The following is a 20619-nucleotide window of genomic DNA, read 5'->3' on the forward strand; positions in this document are numbered from 1 at the left end:
CAGATGGTAAAGGAATGTAGGAATTTCTCTAGCAGCTTTTGTAATCAGTGACCTGCTAATGGATTCGCTCTGGCCCTCCACCAGAAGTTAGAAGATTCAAGAAAGAGATGCTTCTCTCCCACATTTGCTGTTAGTAGATTTACAAGTAAGTCCATCAATAACAAATGTAGGAAAGAGGGAAGTCAGAGAAGGAGAGGGAAGATCTGAGGTAGAGTTTGAAGGAGGAACGAGAGATTGACTGAGACTGGGAGGAATTAAGACAGGATGATTGGGAGGGAGTGAGGGAGAGTGAGTGAGGGAAGAATATACGAACAGCAATAGGGGCAACAGTAGATGCTGATGGTCTGAAATAAAAACAAAACACTGAAGAAACTCAACAGGTCTGGCAGCTCTGTGTAGTGAAAAACAGGGCTAATATATCCAGTCCAAAGCCTCCTCAGTTCAGAGACTATTGCTGAGTGACAGCTGAATATCTCTATGAGGGTTTGTCAGGTCTGTTTGCTCAACAATGAAAACACTAAAAGTCAACTGTTATCTCTCTCTCCAAAACCTTGCATGACACTGCTTTCCAAAGTTGCTTGCTTTCTTTTTGTAACCAGCAAAAAGACCATAGTCTTTTTTGTTAAACCTTTGGACATTCCAGTTGAAAGTAATTACATGATAATTCTTTTGCAAGCCAGTAGAGCTCAAAAGGCCATTTTCCAGTTCTCATAATCCTTAAATATATGTGATTGCAACATGCCTTTACCCTTGGAAGATGTCATGCCATTTTCAAATGAGTCCTATGATCCTATAAAATGGCGTATAAATAACAACATAAAAAATTTACAATAATTCAATTCTTTCACTCTTTATACAAGATTTATACAATCTTTCTACTGTTAAAAAATTCAACTATTTCAACACCTTTACATTCGTGACACTGCAAAAATTATGTACTTTTTTCTGCAAAATGAACAATTCTGATAATATAAACTTAAATTATGTTTCATTTTCTTTCCAGCTACTGCTGAATATTAATATCTCATTGAAGTAGGCCACAAAATTTGGGACACTACTGACAACTTGATTCAGTATTCTTTGGAATGCAACTGGAACATTTATTAAACCCAAGTGGCATGGTTCAAAATTGATAAACCCTATCTAGTGCGACAAAAGCTGGTATCTCTTAAGCTCCTGAAGTCAATAGCGCTTGCCAGTGCTTTGATAAATCAGTTTTTGTAAGGAATGAGGCATTGCCAACCCTATCAATACAATACTGCGACAGAGGGTTTGGGTACTGAACTGTTTGTGTGACTACATTTATTTTTCTATAATCTATGCAGAATATAGTTGACCCACCATTAGATTTAGGAATTGATACTCTGCTGATGAACTCCTACTGCTTTGGCTAGATTCAATCGAGTGACTTTCTAACATATACTAAATTTCTTTTTGCCTGAACTTGTTTTTCCTGGTCTTAAATGATGAAGATATTATTTTATTGATACTAATTCTCCTATAGCGACAACATGCTTTAAAGAGGTAAACATGTGGCTCAAAGGTTGGTGCGGAAGAACCTAGTTCGGCTTCACGAGACATTCACCCAGTACTGGGGAAGGAGGAGCTGTTCTGATGGGACAGGCTCCACCTGAATGATGTTCGGAGCAGAGTCCTAGCTACACACATAAGTAGGATTGAGCTTTCAACTAAATAATGGGGGGTAGGTACAGTTGCATGGAAAATTATGGAAAAAGTGAGAGGAGGAGGAGCAGAGGTTATTAAAATTTCCAGAACAAGTAACAGGACAGAAATCAGAGAGAGTGGGATTTCCTTGTTAGTAGGAAATGCAATTAAATCAATAGCAAGAAGTGAATGAGACTCAGATAGCATAGAATCCATATGGGTACAGTTGAGGAACTGAAAGGAAAAAAGATCCTGATAGGAGTTATATACAGACTTCCTAGCAGCAGTCAGGATGCTGGGAAGAAAATAAATCATGAGGTAGAAAAGCATGTAAGAAAGGCACAATTATAGTAATCATGGGGACTTCAATCTGCAAGTGGACTGGGAAAATTAGGTTGGTAACAGATCACAAGAAAAGGAATTCATGGAATGTCAATTATATTGTTTTTTGGCGCAGGTGTGGTAGAGCCCACTAGGGAACAGGCAATTCTTTTTTTTTAATAGATATTTTTATTAGAAATTTAACATTTTTGCAAGTTTACAAAAATAAACAAAACTCTCAAGTACAAACTATACTTGATATACAATTAAATCTTAAATATACAATAGCCAAAATTTAACAAAAGAAAAAATACCAAGAAAGAAAAAAAACAAAACTCAACTAACTACTAATCTAACCTACAACTAACCAGAGTGTATATTTTAGTCTCTTACATTATTCAAATAAGAGAGAGAGAAAAAAAAACAAAAAAAAAACAACGGATAACATAGAAATTGAGTAGTGAGAAACATGCTTGGAATGTACATCAAATGTAACAAAACCCGTATTCGTGCCGAATTCCTCTCCTAAGGGGCCCCAGACCAACCAGGTTCGTAACTTCAATTAAATAAAAGCTCTTGTTAGGATAGTCGAAATATCTGTATTTATGTAATTCAAGAAGGACTGCCACATTTTATAAAATAATTCGGTCTTTCGGTGCACCATATTTGTAAGGAAGTCAAGGGGAATACATTCCATAATTAATCTGTGCCAATTTGAAAGTCCAGGGGGGCCCTCAGCCACTCAGTTTACCAAAATATTTTTCCTTGCACAGAATAGAAAATAGTCTCTTCCCGTACATGTCCAGGGAGGGAAAGTTTGAAAAACCCAAAAGTAGAGATACAGGGTCCACTTTAATTTCCGTTCCTAAAATTTCTGTCAGGGTACTTGCTACTTAGTCCAATATCTACGGATCTTATGACAGGTCCATAGGCAATGTACAAGAGTGCCCACCTCTATTTTACATTTGGGACACATTGGAGATGCTCCTGCCTTAAATTTTGCCAATCGATCCGGTGCTATATGGGCCCTATGAAGTATCTTCAGCTGGATAGCCTGAGTGCTGTTACAGATGGTAATTCTTCTAGCATTTTCCCAAATGTCATTCCATGTTTCTATAGAGATTTCTAGTCCCAAATCCTCATCCCATGTCCATATCTCCCGATACTTCATCATGTAGTAAATGATAAATAGTACTGACGGAAGATACCCCCATTGGTCGTAGCACTCTACATTCTCTATCTGATTTATAAAGACTATCTAATAACATAGTCTTCTTTTGTATATAGTCTCGAATTTGGAAGAATCGAAAGAGGTCTCCTTTAGGTAATCCGAATTTCTGACGCAGCTGTTCAAAAGACATCAAGACCCCATCTTTAAATAGGTCCCCAAGACATGAGATACCCCTGGATCTCCAGAGTTTAAAAGTGGCATCTGTTAACCCCGGTTGGAATCCCCATGCTCCCACTATTGGCGCATAGGGGGATATTTAATGTGAGTTGCCCTCATTTTGCCACATTATATTCCAAGCTTTAATTGTTTTTAGTATTATAGGGTTTTTACAGTGATCCGTAATGATTTTCCTCTTGTCTGAAAATAAAAGGTTAATAAGTGGGTATTTTACTTGAGAAGCCTCGATGTCCAGCCAGATTGATTGTGGATCAGACAAGACCCAATCAGCTATGTAACTTAATAGGGAATTTAACTGATATTTCCTAAAATCTGGGAAGTCCAATCTTCTCCTTGCCTGTGGAAGCTGTAGCTTCTTCAGCTTAATGAGGGGCCGTCTATGATTCCAGATAAAGGAACCCAACCAACCATATAATTTACATAGTGCCAGCCTCGGCAGCATCACCGGAAGCATTCTCATAGGGTATAGGAGACGGGGCAGGACATTCATTTTAATTAGTGCTATTCTACCCAGTCAGGAAATTGGAAGGTCTCCCCATCGCTGGAGGTCCTGCCTTATCCTTTCCAGTGAATGCACAAAATTAGCCTTGTACAACTGACCAAATACTGGGGTAATAAAAATGCCTAAATATAAGAAACCCTCCAGGGACCAACGAAAGGGAAAAAGGGATCCGTACACTAAGTGGAGTATCATAGCAAGGCCACCCATTGGCGTAGCCTCCGATTTTGAAAAATTAATTTTATAGCCTGAGAATGCGCTAAATGTATTAATAACTTGGATTAAGCAAGGTACGGACATCAGAGGATTACTGGGGAATAGAAGAACATCATCTGCATAAAGGGTAATTTTATGTTTACCTGTACCAATCCTCGGGACCATTATATTAGGATCCGCCCGGATAGCTTCTGCTAGTGGTTCAATTATCAGCATAAATAACAATGGCGAGAGGGGACATCCCTGACGGCAGCCCCTACCCACACTGAAGCTATCCGAACCTAATCTGTTGGTAACCACAACTGCTTTGGGATCACTGTACAATGTTGAGACCCATTTGGTAAACACCTTTCCAACGCCAAACCTTTCCAATGTGTAAAACAAATATGACCATTCAACCCTATCAAATGCCTTTTCCCCGTCTAATGAAACTACTACTCCTGGTATCTTTCCCTGATGGCAGGCTTGAATCATATTCAAAACCCTTCTAATATTATTGGATGATCTACGGCCCTTAATAAACCCCATCTGATCCTCCTTTATAATATGTGGCAGTACCCTTTCTAGTCTCAATGCTAACGTTTTAGAAAGGATTTAAAAATCTACATTTAGCAAGGATATTGGTCTGTATGACGTACAATCTTCTGGACCTTTCCTTTTTTAAGGATAAGAGAGATATTTGCCTCTTTCAGCGAAGGCGGGAGACAACACTGACTATATGCAAAGTTATACATGTCCATAAGTGGACCAGCCAATATTTCTGTAAATTCTTTATAGAATTCAGCTTGAAAACCATCTGGGCCAGGTGCCTTACCGCTCTGAAGTTGCCTGATTGCGTCAAGTATTTCTTGGACAGTTAGGGGAGCATTTAAGACCGATACCTGTTCCGGAGTTAGACCCGGAAAGGTCAAATTTTTAAAAAATGATTGCATCCTCCTAGTCCTGTCTTCACAATCCTGCCATTTATATAAATCAGAATAAAATTTTCTAAAGATTGCATTAATCTTTTTATGATCATGAGTCAGAATACCCATACTTTCCTTGATAGACGTAATAGTTTGAGGGGCCTTTTTTTTCTTTGCAAGAAATGCTAAGTATCGACCCCGGTTTGTCGCCAAATTCATATAACCTTTGTTTTGCAAATAATATTTCCCTCTTAGCCGTTTGGGTAAGCGTAGCGTTTAGAGCTGTCCAAAGGGCCGTAATCCTTTGCAATTTAATAATAGGTCTATCAGCGTATGCTGTTTCAGCTGCTTTTAAGCGAGCTTCAAGCAGACGCTGTTGTTCTCCCTTTAATTTTTTCTGGGTCGCTGAGTAGGAGATGATCAAACCTCGCTCGTAAGCTTTGATGGTCTCCCATATCATTGATGGGTTGCTAGCCGTACCTAAATTAATTTCTAAAAAAATTTTAAATTCTTGAGAGAAGTACTTTACAAATTTACTGTCTTTCAATAGGAAGGGGTCCATACGCCAATGCCGAGGGGATGTCCCGTTGTTCCTCGCCTTGGTTTCCATATATACAGCAGCGTGGTCGGAAATTGCTATACTACCTATTTTACAGGATGATATGGAATTTAAAAAAATCGAGGGGGCAAAAAACATATCAATTCTGGTATGACATTTATGTGGATTGGAGTAAAAAGAAAAATCTCTGCCCTGTGGATGAAGACATCTTCATACATCTACTAATCCTAATTCTTTATTCAGATCCACCAATTGTCTAGATCTGGGAGATACTCCTGCAGTACTGTTGGGAATCCTATCTATTTCTGGATCCATAATACAAAAGCCATCAATTTTGAAAAGGCTTCCGTTATAAATTTAAAGGGGTGCGCTGGGGGGCAGTACAAATTTAAAATCCCATATTCCTCTCCATTTATAAGGGCTTTAATCAAAATATATCGTCCAGATTCGTCTTTTATCTGATTTAGGATTTTGAAAGGGAAATTCTTCTGAAGAAGAATAACAACCCCCCTACTTTTTGAGCTAAAAGAAGAAAAAAAGGCCTGATCAAATCCACCCTGTCGTAATTTCAAGTGTTCTTTATCCAATAGGTGTGTCTCCTGTAGGAGAGCTATATCAACTCTTTCCTTCTTAAGATTTGATAATATTTTCTTCCTTTTGACTGGCGAATTACTCCCCTTGACATTCCAGGTGCACTACTTAACCGACTGATCAACCATAATCGTCTGGGCAAATCCGAGACCCCTCAGGAGGGGAAACGCTATCCAGAACACCCCGAGCATAGAGCATATAAAATTCACAAAAATAAAGGCTCTCTAATACACTCACAACAGTATAATAAAAAACTATTTCTAAATAATAAAAAAAAATAAAACGTATTTAAATGGAGATTTTTCCCCTTGTTCCCGGGGGTGTCACTTCCTTTCCAAAGGTCCATCGTATCCTCTCCTAACCAATGCCCCACCCTTGACCCAGGCGCTCCTCAATAGAATGAGGAGAATTCAGATATAATACAAAGCTAGAGTTAACAGTGAGCATCATACCCCCACTCCCCCCCCCCCCCCACCCACACCAACACCTGGATATATTTGGTAGTGTTAATACCATGTATAAACATATATAACTATAAAATTACAACCTCAACAAATAATAATTAAATATAATAATACAAAATAACAAGGGAAAACAACCCCGCTCCTAGAGACAGAGGTAAAATAGAATAAGGTAACCACCTTCCCCCACCAACATTAACTAAACGGCTTATATATATATATATATATAAAATTAACAAAAACAACCCCAAGGGGGGGAGAAAATCGTTAAATAGAGAACAAATAAATAAATCCCTCTCCCCACCCCCCAAGATAATATTAAACAGTAAGGTAAGAAAAAAGAAAAAGGGGGGGAAATGTAAACCGGAGTGGGGGAAAGGCAAACCAACATCCATTATTTCTTACAATTTATCTAAGAGAGTCCAAAAATTCTTTAGCCTTTTCTGGCGATCCAAAGTTATACACGGATCCTTCATGGTTAAAGTGTAGCGTCGCTGGGTAGCGTAAGGAGTACTGAATATTTAAGTCCCTTAAACGCTTCTTCACCTCATCGAATGCCTTCCTCTTTCGGACCAGAGCCGGGGAAAAGTCCTGGAATAACATGATCTTGGATCCTTTATAGATCATAGCTTGGGAATCTTTTCCAAGATTTCTAGAAGCTTCTAGGAGTATTTGCGTCTCCCTATAGCTCTGCAGCCGAAACAGGACCAGGTGGGGACGCTGGTTCGAGCCGGGCCCACGTATTGCGACCCGGTAGGCCCATTCTACCCTTACCTGGCCTGATCCAGCCTCCAGATTTAAAAGCTGTGGCAGCCACTGCTCGAGGAACGCTGTAAGCTGGCCTTCCTCTTCCCGTTCGGGAAGGCCCAGCAAACGAATATTTTTTCGACAACCTCGATTATCGAGGTCATCAATGTGATTCTCTAAGATCCGGACTCGCTGTTCGAGAGTCCGGACCCGATCCACGGCCGATTGCGCTGTAGTTTTGGAGGTCGCGGCCTTTAGCTCCGCCCCTCCAACTCAGCGCTCGATTTCTTTAATGTCTCGGTTGTGCCTTTGCAGCGCGGCCGAGAGTGAGTCCCATCGACTTCGGGATTCTTCGATGAAAGTGTCGATCTTCGCATCCAGTTTGGAGATGATTTCCACGAAGTTCACCACTGTAGGTAAGTCCCCCGGGGCAGCTGCGGACGTCTCTGCTGCAGCTGGAGAGGGTGGGGGAGGGGTTCCTGCTTGCTGAGAGCTGCGGGCTCCCTTCCCTTTGGTCATTTTTACTAAAGATTAGATTGTTTAAATTTAATACTAAGCAACTAATTAAATTAAACAGCTATTTTGAATGATTTGGTGAGTGTGGTGGGGGTGGGTGACCCACTTTACCCAAGTCTTGGGAGGAGCACTGTAGGCTCAGACTTGCTGGGTCGCCGCCATCTTGGATCCCCCGGAACAGGCAATTCTGGACTTGATGATGTGTAATGAGGCAGACTTGATTAGGGTGCTTAAGGTGAAGGAACCCTGAAGGGACAGTGACCATGATATGATAGAACCTGCAGTTTGAGAGGCAGAAGTTGAAATCAGATGTAACAGTTTTACAGAGTTGATTGGAGAGGGAGCCTAGATGGGAAGATGGTGAAGGAGCAAAAAAACAGGAGTTTCTGGGGATAATTTGGGAGACACAGTAGAAATGCATCTCAAGGAAAAAGAAACATATGAAGGGGAGAATGAGGCAACCATGGCTGACAAGAGTAGTCAGTGACAGTGTAAAAGTGACAGAAAAAAACATACAATGTGGTGGTGATTAGTGGGAAGCTAGAAGATTGAGAAGCCTTTAAAAGCCTTTACAGCGGAGCTAGAAAAAGCAATAAGATGGGTGGGGAGAAGATGAAGTATTAGGGTAAGCTAGGTAGTAATACAAAATAAGATTGCAAGAGGATTTTAGACATACAAAAGGTAAGAATGAATCTGAAAGGTCTGAAGGTGGATAAATTATCCAGACTAGAAGGACTACACTGCAAAGTTACAGAGTCATACAGTCATACAGCAGAGAAATAGACCCTTCAGACAAAACTCATCTGGACTAGCCCAATCTGACTTAGTTCCATTTGCCAGCATTTGACCCCTATCCCTCTAAACCTTTCCTACAGCTGAGGAGATTGTACAGACGTTGGTGGTGACGGGAATCGGTCATTACTAAGATTTTAAGAGCCCATTATCATGGGTGAGATTATGGAGGACTTGGGAAGTGCATGGTAAAATAGGCAAAAGTGAAGACTGGAGATGCTGGAAACCAGAGTTTAGATCAGAGTGGTGCTGGAAAAGCACAGCAGGTCAGGCAGCATCTGGGTAGAAGGAAAATCAACGTTGCCGGAAAAAGCCCTTCATCAGGAATAGAGGCAGAAAGCCTCCAGAGTGGAGAGATAAAATGGTAAAATGGGGCTGAGTCAGTGTGGCTTTGTCAAGTAGAGATCACAGAGTCGTAGAGATGTACAGCATGGAAACAGACCCTTTGGTCCAACTCGGCCATGCCGATCAGATATCCCAACCTAATCTAATCACATTTGCCAGCACCTGGCCCATATGCCTCTAAACCCTTCCCATTCATATACCCATCCAGATGTTTTTTTAAATGTTGCAATTGTACTGGCCTCCACCACTTCCTCTGGCAGCTCATTCCATACACATACCACCCTCTGCGTGAAAAAGTTGCCCCTTAGGTCTCTTTTATATCTTTCCCCTCTCATCCTAAACCTATGCCCTCTAGTTCTGGACTCCCGCACCCCAGGGAAAATACCTTGTCTATTTGTCCTATCCATGCCCCTCATGATTTTATAAATCTCTATAATGCCACCCTTCAGCCTCTGACACTCCAGGGAAAATAGCCCCAGCCTATCAGCCTCTCCCTATACCTCAAATCCTCCAACCCTGGCAGCATCCTTGTAATTCTTTTCTGAACCCTTTCAAGTTTCAAAACATCCTTCTGATAGGAAGGAGAGCAGAATTGCATGCGATATTCCAAAAATGGCCTAACCAATGTCCTGTACAGTCACATGACCTCCCAACTCCTGTGCTCAATATTCTGACCAATAAAAGAAAGCGTATCAAATGCCTTCTTCATATCCTGGGTCTGGGTGGGTTGCTCTTCGGAGGGTTGGTGTGGACTTGTTGGGCCGAAGGGCCTGTTTCCACACTGTAAGTAATTTAATCTAAGTAATCTAATCTAATCCTATTGACTCTACTTTCAAGGAGCTATGAAACTGCACTCCAAGATCTCTTTGTTCAGCAACACTCCCTCGGACCTTACCATTAAGTGTAAAAGTCCTGCTGAGATTTGCTTTCCCAAGATGCAGCACCTTACATTTATCTAAATTAAACTCCATCTGCCACTCCTCCGCCCATTGGCCCATCTGATCGTGCCTGATAAATCTGCTAGAATTTCTTGAGAAGGTAATAAGCAAGTGAGACAAAGCAGAGGCAATGGATGTGATCTATTTGGATTTTTAGAAGGCTTCTGATAAGGTACCGCACAGGAGGCTGCTAAATAAGATAACAGCCTGTGGTGTTAGAGGTACTGGCATGGATAGAGGATTCAGTGACTGGCAGACAGTAGAGAGTGGGGATAAAGATGTTTATTTCAGGACACACCCAGCGACCAGTGGAGTTCACATTAATACAGTAACTATTTGAATGGAGGAATTGAGGGCTTTATTGTTAAATTTGCAAAGGACTGAAAGATAGGTGGTGGGACAGGTAGTTTTGAGGGACTGGGGAAATTGCAGAAGGATTTGGACAAACTAGCAGTGTGGGCATGGAAGTGATAGATGGAATAATGTGGAAAGTTATAGCAGGAAGAATATTTTCTAAACTATTTTCTAAATGGCAAGGGTTTTGAAAATCTGTAGCACAAAGGACTTAGGAGTCCTTGTTCAGGATTCTCTTAAAGTTAATATGCAGATTCAGTTGGCGGTTAGAAACGAAAATGCAATGTTAGCATTCATTTCAGGAAGGCTAGAATACAAGAGCAGAGATGTACTGCTGAGGCTGTAAAAGGCTTTGATCAAATTGCATTTGGAATATTGTGAGCAGTTTTAGGCCCTGATTCTCAGGGGTTGTCATATGAGGAACAGTTGAGAATTCTGGGTGTGTATTCAATGGAGTTTGGAAGGATGGTATTGGTGGGGTGGGGGGGCGGAGAGGTGATAGTAATTTGATGAAAACTTCCAAAATACTGACAGGCCTGGATAAAAAAGACATGGAGAAGATTATTCCATTTGTAGGAGAGACTAGGACCTCAGTGCACAGCCTCACAGTGAAGGGATGACCTTTCAGAACTAAGATGAGGAATTTCTTCAGCCAGAGGGCAGTTAACCTGTCATTTTTGCAGATGGCGGTGGAGGCCATTGAGTGTATTTAAAACAGAGATAGATAGTTTCTTGATTAGTAAGGGCATCAAGCGTTACAGGAAGAAGGCAGGAGAATTAAGTTAAGAAACATATCAACCATGATCAATTGGTGGAACAGACTCAATGCCTAATTGAGGGCGGCACGGTGGCTCAGCGCAGGGCAGCATAGTGGCTCGGCGGAAGGGGGCACAATGGCTCAGCGGTTAGCACTGCTGCCTCACAGTGCCAGTGACCCAGGTTCGATTCCCGCCTTTGGTGACTGTCTATGTGGAGTTTACACATTCTCCCTGTGTCTGCATGGGTTTTCCCCGGGTGCTCCGGTTTCCTCCCACAATCCAAAGATGTGCAAATCAGGGGAATTGGCCATGCTAAATTGCTCATAGTGTTAGGAGCATTAGTCAGGGCTAACCATAGTGAAATGGGTCTGGGTGGGTTACTGTTCGGAGGGTTGATGTGGACTTGCTGGGCCAAATGGCCTGTTTCTACATTTGGGAATCTAATCTAATTCTGCTCCCCTACCTTAAGATCTTATGTTTGCCTAATGTTGTGCATCCCAGTGGTTCTCAACCAATGCCCTTGAATCCCATAATTATTCCATCATCTTTCTGTTGTCCTTCCTCCCAGTGTAATAATAGAGTCTAACTGTTCTAGTATTTCAGTACTGGCTAATCAGATTATGGGAGGTTAACTTTGTGAATTGTCGACACTTCCTTCTAATTCACTGTTACAGTGTCAGTCTTTCTCCATTAGTCTCACCACTTGATATTCTTGCTTTTTTTAAACCAACTTCTCTCCAATGTTATTGTTCAAACATGTTTACATGACATAACTGATTCTTGAGGTATGTTCCGGTATCATTCACATCCAGAAACTGTTCAGCTAGCCAGGAGTCAGATAGTTGTTGTCAGGCTGACAGCTTTTCGCATCCACCCACAAACCAATCGGCAATCGGTTGCCAGCTGAATTCAATTTCGTGCACATCCCCAGGGTCAGATTGTCTACAAACATCTTACCCCACTGCTTGAATAAAGCAGCAGTGCAAACACTATTCACATTTGCTTTTTTAAAACAGCAATTGCTTCCACATTCCTTGTTTTTAGGAATAGTCTATTTTCCATTTCAGTCCACAATTATAAATAAAGAACAATAAAAAGATATAGTCTTTTAATTGAGACAATGTTGGAAGCTTGGTCTAACAGTATTTCTACTGGCAGCCCATATTGAGAAAAACAATTGAGCTAATTATTCTACCACGGCTTTAGCTGTAATTGCCAAAGGAATAGCTTCTGAAAATCCAGCTGTCATATCTATAATTGTAATGATATACTGGTGTTTAGTTTTCATTTTTTGTAATGGTCTTACACAATTTATTAACACTCCACGGAATGGTTCTACAAAAATATATATCAGTATTAATGGCGTTGGTGAGGCTCTCTCATTACCTGATCGCATGGCATGTTTTACAGAACTGCAGTGCATCCTTTTGAAGACCCAAACAGGAATATATGCCTGCTTATCGATGTTTGAGTCTTTGTATTCCTCCAAGTACAGCTGTGGAATTTCATGTACTTCCTTCCAAAGCTCTTTACTATATCAGGACAGAACCGTTACTGGAAGAATAACCATCATTCTTCATCTGCAGATCTGTGAGGATGCCTCCACTTCCCCCTCAGAACTCCATCTTTAAAAGAATAAAGTTCCAGAATTCCTTCAGCCTCAACCTTCGTGTGGGCTGATTGTGCTAACATACTTAATTCTGGATTTGCTTTCTCAGTTTCAATTAAAGACAACTTGCTAAATACTTCTTGTAAATTATCTCCAGCTTTTTTGAAAATATCTCATTGATCTTACAACTGATTGTGGTAGCACATTGACATCTGGTGATGGAGTTTGTTCGACCATTGTTCTGGTCTCTATATGTGCCGGTAAAAAAAAGCCTGGAATTTGTTCCTGTAACTGCTTCACCTCTTTAACAGCCTCTATGATGGACAAAGCTACAATCTTTACTCTGCACAAATGATTCTTTAGGAGTGAGTCGACCCATTAATGGGTAATTTCTGACCATTTCCAAATGTCACTGTTCTGGATAGTAGGTCACATTCTAGGTGCACTTTGTACAAAGGAACAGCCACTAATTCCATTTATCAAACTTCCATTTGGCTTTCAATATACTGTCTAGAGGAAAATGTCTATAGCACATATGAACATACGAATCGGGAGCAGGAGTAAGTAATTCAGCATCTTGAGTCTGCTTGATGATTCAATAAGATGAGTAAAACATTCCTGCCTTCCTGATAACCTTTCAACCCTTTGCTTAACAAGATTCTATCCACTTCTGCCTTTAAAATACATAAAGATTCTGTTTCCACTGCATTTTCAGGAAGAGGTTTCTAAAGACTCACAACCCTCACAAAAAGATTTTTGCCTAATCTGTATTAAACAGGTGATCCATGATTTTTAAACAGTAAACCCTAGTTCTAGATTCTTCCATAAGAGGAAACTTGCTCTTCACATCTACCCTGTCAAAACCCTTTAGGATTTTACATATTTTAAATTGTTTCTAACATCCAGCGACTACAAGCCAAGCCCAACCAACTCTTATAGGACAAAGTTAAAAATCACACAACACCAGGTTATAGTCCAACAAGTTTATTTGGAAGTACTAGCTCACCTGTATACCTGAAACATAAGCTCCTTATTTTCTCTCATAATGTATCTTAACATTGTATTAGTCTTCCAAGTTTCTTACTGTATACTAACCTTTTGCAGTTCATACATGAGGACATCCAGATCCCTCTGCATCACAGACCTCTGTAATCTCTCACCACTTAGAAAACATGCTTCATGTTTTATTCTTCCTGCCAAAATGGACAATTTCAAAATTTTCCACATTATACTCCACTTGCTACACCTTTGCCCACTGATTTAAACTGTCAATATCTTTTTGTAACCTCCTTGTACCCTCTCTTTACTATTAGCTAGACAATCTTTCTTTCATCAATGCTAATATGTTAATGCTAAACTGCTGAGTTTTTAATTTCTGCAATAACCTTCGACGTGCCTTTTCAAATGCCTTCTGGAAATCTAAGTTCTCCTTTATCAATGACACATGTTGTCTCCTTAAAGAACTCCAATAGACTGATCAATCATATTTCCTTTCATAACGCGGTTGACCCTGCATAATTAACTTGAACTGATCCATGCGCCCTGATATAACTTGTTTAATAACAGCTTTTAACATTCTGTCTATGACAGATATTAAGCTAATTGGCAAGTAGTTTCCTGCTTTCTGTCTCCCCTTTTGAATGACGAGTTTGTTTTAACTCGTTATATGAATTTAGCCGTAACATTTGAAGAGAAAGGAGCTAGTTTCCTTTGACAAAAATCCTTCATAGCTCTGATCTACTTGCTCATCTCTCCTGCATGCTTAGTAGCATTTATATTCCAGTTAAAGCTACAACTTGATCTGTGGCATTATCTTTCTGAGCTCCTTTTCTAAACTCTCTCTTAAGTTTCATTGACTCCAAGTACAAAGGGCTTCTCACACAACTTCCAGCATTCTGAATAAAGGTGTCTCACTTTATTATGAAAGGAAGACTTATGTCTATGATTCTCACTTTCACCCTCAGCAACAGTTTTTCTGGTTTGAATTCCTGAGGTCTGTTCCTTCTTTACTTTGACGACTTGGCCTTCCTTTCACTCTCCCATGTTTTTGGGCCGATAGAGGGATGGAGAAAAAATTTGCCTCATGGATCAGATCATCATCATCAGCCATCTTCCCTGTCTTTCTAGCTGCTGCAAACCTCTGGTCTCTGGTTGAGAGTGAATTTTTAAATTCTTCTAAGAAAGTAATTTCTCTAAGAGCTTCATACATGGTATATACTCCCAATGTCCATATCTAATGACCAAAACTATTTTGCCTCAACCTTTCAAACTGTAGGTCTGCCTCGGTTGTTTTCTTAGGTTTTTGCCTATGTGCCTGAGGAACTAACTTATATGCATCCAGAACAGCCTCATAATGCATCAAAAGCTTTCTGACAGGAATATGTGAATCTCATATGCTTTATGTGTCAACCTGCTCTGCATGGGCAATATCCAAGTTTCCTTCACTGCTCCTTTCGTTTTACTACTTTATCAGACAATAAAGAACACCTCATTTTGTTTTCCTCAAAGTTTGGTACAGTTTATACAAACTTAAAATATTTCCTTATTCGATTTCAGATTAAGGTTAGGTTTTCCCTCATCAGAGCCTCCCTTTCAGGTCTCTCTTTTTAACTCTCGCCTTCTAAGCTGATATCTTTGTTCCAATTCCCTCTTCTTACCTTCCTGAAACTCCAATTCCAGCCTTTTAGGTGCTTCTTTTCTATCTCCTTTCTTTGAAGTATTCTCTCTTCTGAAACTCAAGAATTTTAAGTTCCAAATTTTCTTTTCTTTCTCTGATATTTGCATCTATTTCTGATCTAATTCTGTTTCATTTTGTTTTATGTTCAAGCTGCTTTAAGAGTAACTCAATAATAATTAATTTGGATAACTCATGACTTAGAGTACCTGGTCTCTCATGTTTTTCCACTAATCCCAAATAACATGCTAGTATGCAAATTATCTCTGCCTTTTTTGCCTTTGTAGTAAATTCCACATTTACCTTGATTACCAATTCTATTTGTTCACCCTTTGTAAAATTCTGTAAATCTGTCAGAGATGCATCCTCCATCTTAAAAATAAATTAGGTCCTTCCAATGCCTTCTCATTTCTTATAATGAGAAACCAAGTATCTGTTCCTTTCTCCTTTACTAATTATTGTTACTTCATGTCTACTTTCACATTGTTCGCATCCAAATAAATCCCACATAAGCTCCAAACTTTGACACAGGAGTAGTGTCCTGGAAATCAAGCCTGATCACTTCACAAGCTGTACCAGAAGCCAAAGTTTCATATTCAAACACCAAAAGTGGTCAATTTGTTTCTCTTTATTATTGCTAACTAGAATAAATGATACTTTCCATTAAACTTAAAAAATGTTAATTATAGGCAAACCTATTTTTAAACAGGTGACAAATTAAGGTTATCAACTGGGCTCCTACGTGACTTTAATCCCAAACACGTAAACATACACACATATACACACACACACAACACACACACACACAAAGAGACAGGATGAGTCACTGGCTCTGCACAGTAATTACGAGTGGGAAAATAAGGAAACTCTTAAAGATCAGAAGTCCAAGCTTAGAGTGTGGGTGACTTTCTCACAGTTCATTTGGTTTCATGTCTATGAGTTCATGTTGTTGTCAATTGCGGAATGATAGAAAAGCTTCAGACCAGATTTCAAATTCAGGTGAGAAACAATTACAAATCCCGATACCTGAATCCTTATTAGGTTTTCCAGGCTACTTCATCGACAGGAATACAAATGGCGCTATATTCATTTCCAAGATATGACTGTTACAGTCTGGGAGAAAGTTCTACATCAAACTCCCAGCAATTATTTACATCTTCTAGGTCTGTACTAAAGAAAACACTAGTTACCCCAGTCTTGAGTCTGTTGGTAGGCAATGGTGTCATAGAACCATTGGGTCTTTTCAGGTCTGTTTGCTCAACGATGAAAACAACAAACTTGATGCATATTTCTCTCAAAATCTTTGCTGGACACTACTTCTAAAATCAGAGTTTTTTGGTAAACAGAAAATAGACCATATTTGCCTTTGACTTTCTAGTTCATAAATCCTTTACAACCCAGTAACTGGAAAACATTATCAGGATTGCACAAAACCAGCATGGCATTATGAAAAGTATGTCATGCTTAACAAGTCTACTGGAGTTTTTGAAGATGCAAAGAGCAGAATAGTTCTTGTGGTTCTGTTCGCCGAGCTGGGACTAGTGCTGTATGGCACGGATCAGTGCTTGGGCCTCAGCTATTTAGGACAAATATAAATGACTTGAGGTAACCAAATGCAACATTTCCAAGTTTGCTGATATCACAAAACCAGACAGGATTGTGAGGTGTGAGGAGGATGCATGTAAGCTCCAAGGTGATTTAGACAAGTTGAATGAGTGAGCGAATAAATGACAGATGCAGTATATGTGGATAATTGTGAAGTTATACACTTCAGTATGAGAAACAGAAAGGAAGAGTTCTATTTAGATAATGACTTACTGATAAGAATGGATATGCAAAGGGAGTACGTCAATGAAAGCATACAGGCAAGTGCAACAAACAGTTAGGAAGATAAATGGTATTTTGGCTTTCATTTCAACAGGATGAGATTTCAGAAGTTGGGAAGTCTTATTGTAATTGTACAATCATGGTGAGACCACATCTAGAGTACCAAGAGCAGTTTTGGTCTCTCTACCGAAGAAAGAATTTGCTTGCCTTAGAAGAGGTGCTGGGGAGGTTCACGAGACTGCCACTGGGGTTGGCAGCACCGTCCTATGAGAAAAAAATAATTTACTGGGCCTTTATTTACTAGACTTTAGAAGGATAAGAGGGGATCTGATTGAAACATTTTAAATTCGAACAGGGCGAGACAAATTAGATGTAGGGAGGATATTTTTCCTAGGGTAAAAACAATGACTGCAGATGCTGGAAACCAGATTCTGGATTAGTGGTGCTGGAAGAGCACAGCAGTTCAGGCAGCATCCAAGGTGCTTCGAAATCGACGTTTCGGGCAAAAGCCCTTCATCAGGAATAAAGGCAGTGAGCCTGGAGCGTGGAGAGATAAGCTAGAGGAGGGTGGGGGTGGGGAGAAAGTAGCACAGAGTACAATGGGTGAGTGGGAGAGGGGATGAAGGTGATCGGTCAGGGAGGAGAGGGTGGAGTGGATAGGTGGAAAAGGAGATAGGCAGGTAGGACAAGTCCGGACAAGTCATGGGGACAGTGCTGAGCTGCAAGTTTAGAACTAGGGTGAGGTGGGGGAAGGGGAAATGAGGAAACTGTTGAAGTCCACATTGATGCCCTGGGGTTGAAGTGTTCCGAGGCAGAAGATGAGGCGTTCTTCCTCCAGGCGTCTGGTGGTGAGGGAGCGACGGTGAAGGAGGCCCAGGACCTCCATGTCCTCGGCAGAGTGCGAGGGGGAGTTGAAATGTTGGGCCACGGGGCGGTGTGGTTGATTGGTGCGGGTGTCTCGGAGATGTTCCCTAAAGCGCTCTGCTTGGAGGTGCCCAGTCTCCCCAATGTAGAGGAGACCGCATCGGGAGCAACGGATACAATAAATGATATTAGTGGATTTGCAAGTAAAGCTTTGATGGATGTGGAAGGCTCCTTTAGGGCCTTGGATAGAGGTGAGGGAGGAGGTGTGGGCGCAGGTTTTACAGTTCTGCGGTGGCAGGGGAAAGTGCCAGGATGGGAGGGTGGGTTGTGGGGGGGCGTGGACCTGACCAGGTAGTCACGGAGGGAACGGTCTTTGCGGAAGGCGGAAAGGGGTGGGGAGGGAAATATATCTCTGGTGGTGGGGTCTGTTTGGAGGTGGCGGAAATGTCGGCGGATGATTTGGTTTATGCGAAGGTTGGTAGGGTGGAAGGTGAGCACCAGGGGTGTTCTGTCCTTGTTATCGTTGGAGGGGTGGGGTCTGAGGGCAGAGGTGCGGGATGTGTTGGAGGGCATCTTTAACCATGTGGGAAGGAAAATTGCGGTCTCTAAAGAAGGAGGCCATCTGGTGTGTTCTGTGGTGGAACTGGTCCTCCTGGGAGCAGATCCGACGGAGGCGGAGGAATTGGGAATACGGGATGGCATTTTTGCAAGAGGTAGGGTGGGAAGAGGTGTAATCCAGGTAGCTGTGGGAGTCGGTGGGTTTGTAAAAAATGTCAGTGTCAAGTCGGTCGTCATTAATGGAGATGGAGAGGTCCAGGAAGGGGAGAGAGGTGTCAGAGATGGTCCAGGTAACTTTAAGGTCAGGGTGGAATGTGTTGGTGAAGTTGATGAATTGCTCAACCTCCTCGCGGGAGCACGAGGTGGCGCCAATGCAGTCATCAATGTAGCGGAGGAAGAGGTGGGGAGTGGTGCCGGTGTAATTACGGAAGATCGACTGCTCTACGTAGCCAACAAAGAGACAGGCATAGCTGGGGCCCATACGTGTGCCCATGGCTACCCCTTTGGTCTGGAGGAAGTGGGAGGATTCAAAGGAGAAATTGTTAAGGGTGAGGACCAGTTCGGCCAAACGAATAAGAGTGTCGGTGGAAGGGTACTGTTGGGGACGTCTGGAGAGGGAAAAATGGAGGGCTTGGAGGCCCTGGTCATGGCGGATGGAGGTGTAGAGGGATTGGATTTCCATGGTGAAGATGAGGCGTTGGGAGCCGGGGAAACGGAAGTCTTGGAGAAGGTGGAGGGCGTGGATGGTGTCTCAAACGTATGTGGGGAGTTCCTGGACTAGGGGGGATAGGACAGTGTCGAGGTAGGTAGAGATGAGTTCAGTGGGGCAGGAGCATGCTGAGACAATGGGTCGGTCAGGGTGGTCAGGCTTGTGGATCTTGGGAAGGAGATAGAACTGGGCAGTGCGGGGTTTCCGGACTATGAGGTTGGAAGCTGTGGGTGGGAGATCTCCTGAGGTGATGAGGTTCTGTATGGTCTGGGAGATGATGGTTTGGTGATGGGGGGGTGGGGTCATGGTCGAGGGGGCAGTACGAAGAGGTGTTCTCGAGTTGACGTTTGGCTTCAGCGGTGTAGAGGTCAGTGCGCCAGACTACCATTGCGCCCCCTTTATCCGCTGGCTTGATGGTGAGGTTGGGATTGGAGCAGAGGGATTGGAGGGCTGCGCGTTGTGAGGGTGAGAGGTTGGAGTGGGGGAGTGGGGGAGGGAGGTAGACAGGTTGAGGCGGTTAATGTCCCGGCGGCAGTTGGAAATGAAGAGGTCGAGGGCAGGTAATAGGCCAGCGCGGGGTGTCCAGATGGATGCAGTGTGTTGGATGTGGGCAAAGGGGTCCTCGGAAGGTGGGCGGGAGTCCTGATTGTGAAAGTAAGCTCGTAGGCGGAGGCGACGGAAGAATTGTTCGACGTCACGGCGTGTATTAAATTCATTAATGCGTGGACGGTGGGGGATGAAGGTGAGTCCTTTGCTGAGGACTGATCGTTCGTCCTCAGTGAGGGGAAGGTCTGGAGGGATGGTGAAAACTCGGCAGGGCTGGGAGCTCGGATCTGATGTGGGTGTAGAGCTGGGAGTGGGGGCGGAACCTGTAACTGGAGTGGGTGTGATGGTGGGGGGAATGGGGGTGGAGTCATGAGCAGGGGTAGTGTTCCCCTCGGGGTTCTGGGGGGTGGGCATAGTGACAGTGGGGTCTATGGGGGGCATGTCAGCAGAATGCAGCTGAGTGCCGCTGGTGGGGGCGGAAGTGGTGGTAACAACGGCAGTAGGGGTGGCGGAAGTCACTGAGGATATGGCATCAGCGATGATGTGAGGGGCGGAAGTGATGTCACGTGTGATGCATGAGGAATTGTGAGGGGTGGAAGTGGTTGTGGGAGTGGCCATGATGGGGGCGGAAGTGACATTATCAATCAGCGTGGGGGTGGCAGCTGTATTAGCCGCATGGCTAATGGCGGAATAGGTTCCAAGGCCAGGGGAATCTTCTGGAATGTTTGAGGAGCGCTGGTTATGGAGGTGGGTGGAT

At 42.3% G+C, this 20619-nt stretch overlaps 1 protein-coding gene across 14 annotated transcripts in view; it reads right to left on the reverse strand.

Annotated features, from left to right (window-relative positions):
* ppp1r9a (protein phosphatase 1, regulatory subunit 9A) overlaps positions 1-20619 on the reverse strand; it is a 360829-nt gene that overhangs the window by 7091 nt on the left and 333119 nt on the right. The gene's annotated exons all lie outside the window — the stretch shown is intronic.

Source organism: Chiloscyllium plagiosum, unplaced genomic scaffold (genome assembly GCF_037043375.1).
Source record: "Chiloscyllium plagiosum isolate Xiang-an unplaced genomic scaffold, Cpla_swu_hap1 HiC_scaffold_5, whole genome shotgun sequence".
In the NCBI taxonomy this organism is placed as follows: Eukaryota; Metazoa; Chordata; class Chondrichthyes; order Orectolobiformes; family Hemiscylliidae; genus Chiloscyllium; species Chiloscyllium plagiosum.